This window comes from Sorex araneus, chromosome 5, assembly GCF_027595985.1.
Source record: "Sorex araneus isolate mSorAra2 chromosome 5, mSorAra2.pri, whole genome shotgun sequence".
NCBI lineage: Eukaryota > Metazoa > Chordata > Mammalia > Eulipotyphla > Soricidae > Sorex > Sorex araneus.
In genome coordinates, this window is record NC_073306.1 from 104117493 (window position 1) to 104121600 (window position 4108).

The window sequence follows — 4108 nt, forward strand, 5'->3', positions numbered from 1 at the left end:
GAAGTCTAGTCAGCAGCCACATATGCTGTGAACATTCTTTGGCCTTTGTCCTGATGTCCTAGCTCTGAGGTTACATCATTCTAACTCCTGTTGCTTCTAAACTGAATGTCAACAGTACGTGACATGACATAAACATATCAGTAAGAGGGTATAAGGTGTCAGTTTTTCTTTCCTTCTTCATTTTATTTTATTTTTAATCACATGCCTAAGTAGTTCTGAGGGAGATTCAACCTCTTTTTTTTTAAATGTTTTTTTTGTTTTCAGTTTCCTTGAAGGGTACAGAATATAAAAACTTGTGAAAAGGGGCTCAGTGAGATAGCTGAGAGAGCTGGAACCCGTGTCGGGAAGGACCCTTGAGCAAGGAGGCAGGAGTGGCCCTATGCACCACCACGAGGTGTGTCTTGAAATAATAATAATAATAATAGTAATAACAAGCCTGGCAAGTTCTTCATGGCGTATTCAATATGCCAAATACAGTAACAATGATGGGTCTCATTCCCCTGACCCTGAAAGAGCCTCCAGTGCAGCACCACTGGGAGAACAAGTAAAGAGAGGCTGCTAAAATCTCAGGGCAAGGGTGAATGCAGACGTTACTGGCGCTCGCCCATGCAAATTGATGACAGTGATACAGTGATACAGTGAATAACAATGACTTGTGAAAAGAGATTTGCAGAAGAAAAGTGTTCAGTAAAAGTAGAAGACTCAATGTGTTAAATTCTTGTTTTTCTTGTTCCCTACTACTTGATGTCTCCTTCTCTGACACCTTTACAAGGCTTTCTGGAACAGTCAGTGAAAGGTGTCCTGTGCCAGTCAGTGTTGCTTAGATGGAAAGTCAGCCGGGAACACAGAGGGACTGGATAGAGTAACCAGGAACTTAGGAATCTTGGCAACTGTGGAAAACACTTTTAAAAGGAGGCCAAAGGCTCACCTCTCTTAGAAAACTCAAACTGTGAATGTCTGCCTTTTGACTTCATTTCCTTCCTTTACCACTTAGTTCTTAAGTATCCCTCTCCTGGTCCATGATTTAGGGGTAATCGAATCTTATCATCTAAGATCTTAGAATTCTTTCCTCCCTTACCAATGCAAGTCTATTCTGTTCACATTAAAGTCCAAATGGATCAGAATTTTGCATCAAAGAGGTAGAATAAGAGGTGAAGCTGGAAGCTTGAGGTCACCATTATTGGGGATGGGGAATATAATCACTGAAAAAGATTTGATTTAATATCACCCTGATCTGAAATGAAATGACTGGAAAGAAAATAGAGGTGAAAAAAGTTTCCCTTCAGCACAAATGAGCAATTTATTTATTTATTTGCTTATGGTTTTAGGTTTTTGTTTTGTGGCTACACCCAGAAGCTCTTGGAGCTTCTTCCAGCTGATGCTGAGTGCTGCTTCCTGAGGTGTCAGAGGTCTAATCCTGGCCTTCTGTGAGTAAAGTATGTCCTCTTGAGTCATCTTCCTGGGCCTAAATACATTTTTGGTATTGTTTTGGTTTGGGTTTGGGGACCACACCTGGCAGTGCTGATGGCTTCCTCCTAGTTCTGCACTCAGGGATTATTCCTGGGGGGACTCTGGCGACCATATGGGGTGCTGGGGATTGAACCCAGGTTGGCCGCATGCAAAGCAAGCACTCTACCCACTGTACTATCACTCCATCCCCAAATAAATTATTCAGTGAAAAAAAAAAACAATTACAACAATTAAGGGTGGAAAAACACAGTCCTGCTAAAGAACCAACAGACACTTAGTCTAAGAACATGTGGGATTCTCTTTCTTTCAGAAACACTAACCTAGTGCAAAGTCAGTTAAATTATTGCTTTTCTGTCTTTGACTATCCCAGGTGTCAACTTACTGCAAAAACAAACAAAAAAAAAACAAAAAAAAAAACTGCCCTGAAATTCAACTTTCCTTGGCCTGCTCTCTGTTTGCACTATGTTGAATAGAATGCCTGACTCCTGTCTAACTTGGCACTCTTTTTCCTGGCTCATGCGGTAGGAATTGGTCAGCTTGGTTCAAAATCCAAGGAGTTAGAGCCTGCAACTTCAGGGCTCTTCTCCGCCTCCTTCAAATAGCCTGTTCCAGCCCAGTTTGTTTTGTGAATAGCTCTTGGCAAATACCTCAGAGTAGAAAAGAGGCACTAACAATAGCAACTCCCATTTTAGCTTGAATCTCTTGGTGGTTAAGGCTGTGAACTTAGGGAAACCCAAAATAACCTATGTAATTACTGTGGGTTACTCTGTCTATTTCTACTATTACCAATATTAGATGTCACTCCGTAGACATTTAGCTACTTGTTACGGTAAGCAGCTAAAGTAAGTACTGGGCTTATAGCCAAACAGACCTAGAGTCAAAACCTAGCATGCCTATTTACTAATTTTATATCATTGGGTAAGTCACTAATTTGAACCTGTCGGAATTCAATGAGCAGTTGAAAAGCAAAATTCATCTGAATAAATGTAGAGATCTAATTGGTTTTATTAAATAATTCCTAAATCTTGATAGCAACCCAAGTAGAAAATAGAGACGCATTGCATCACAAGGTTTTTATAGTTTAAAAGAATAGTAGGAAAAGATTATTGTGCAAAGTCACCTTTCCTAAAGCTGTGGGGTCTTTCCAGTAGATAAATACCTGAATGACGCTGACTAGGACACAAGATTCATTCGTGTAGGGGTCTGGGAGATAGTACAGAGGGCAGGGTGCTTGCCTTAGCATGCAGTCGACCAGAGTTCAATCCTGGGCATCCCATATCGTCTTCCCAAACACCACCAGGAGTAGGAGTAATTCCTGAATGCAGAACCAGGAGTAACGCCTGAGCATCGGCAGGTGTGGCTCCAAAACCAAAAAACCGAACAGAAAAAAAGATTCATTATTTTAAAATTCCATGTTTGGAGGGGTCAGATAGAACAGTGGTGAATGAAGGTGCTGGTCTTGCATTCGAAGTGGCCCTGAGCACCAAGTGGAATGCCCCTCCCTGCAAATTCCATTTTTTAGGAGAGACTGAAGCTGCAACTGGGTTAGGGATTAAGTCTTACTTAGGCCCATCAAGAATGACTTATTTGGGGTGTGGTATTTCCTTTTGTTGTTGTGTATTGGGTGTAAGGGGCACAGCTGGTGCTACTTTGATCATGAAGGACACTGGAATTTGAACCCATTACAGTATGCTTGCAAAGTAGGCACTCTAAGCCCACACTATTTCTCTGGTTCCTGTTTCTTTTATTATTATTGTGATGATGATGATGATGATTAACACTGTAGCACTGTTCTCCTGTTGTTCATCAATTTGCTCGCGTGGGCACCAGTAACGTTTCCATTGTGAGACTTGTTATCACTGTTTTTGGCATATCGAATATGCCACGGGTAGCTTGCCAGGGTCTCTGAGAGGGACAGAGGAACTTGGGTCGGCCACATGCAAGGCCCTACCCACTATGCTATCACTGTAGTCCAAAGTTTTGTTTTGTTTATTTTTTTTGGGCAGGGGGGTCACACCTGGCGATGCTAAGACGTTCTTCCTGGCTCTGCAGTCAGGAGTTATTCCTGGCGGTGCTCTGGGAACCATATCGGATGCTGAGGATTGAGCCCTCCCCACCGTGTTATCACTCCGGCCCCCTGATGATGATTATAATGATGATTTACTTGTTTTGGGCACATACCTAGTGGTGTTTAGGGCTAACTCTTGGCTCTGTGTTTAGGGATCACTCCTTGTGGGGCTTGGGGGACAACCAGGGGGTGCCGGAGATTGAACCCAGGTTTACCATATGCAAGGCAAGCACCCTACTCAACGTACTGTTGCCCTGCTCTGCCTCCCTCTCTTCCTTCCTTTTTTTTTTTTTTGTGGTGGGGGTACACCTAACAATGCTCAAGAGTTACTCCTGATTCTGTAGCAGAGCTTGGGGGACCATGTGAGATGCCGGGGATTAAACCAGGCTTGACTGCATGCAAGGTAAGTGCCCTATCTGCTGTACAATTGCTTCAGCCCCTTATCTAGCAGCGTTTCTAAGACCAGACCTAGGTAGGTAAAGAACTAGGGGACACATGCATGATCTTATTATAATGAATGTTTAGCATGTCCTGATTATTACAAAAGCAGAGCTGTGAGAATATTCGCAG

General features: G+C 42.7%; 1 non-coding gene across 1 annotated transcript; it reads right to left on the reverse strand.

The window, feature by feature from the left end:
* Positions 1 to 3977: 3977 nt before the first annotated feature.
* Positions 3978 to 4108, reverse strand: LOC129405338 (small nucleolar RNA SNORA72). The gene has a single exon (XR_008630504.1). It is a non-coding gene; the product is annotated as a small nucleolar RNA SNORA72 (small nucleolar RNA).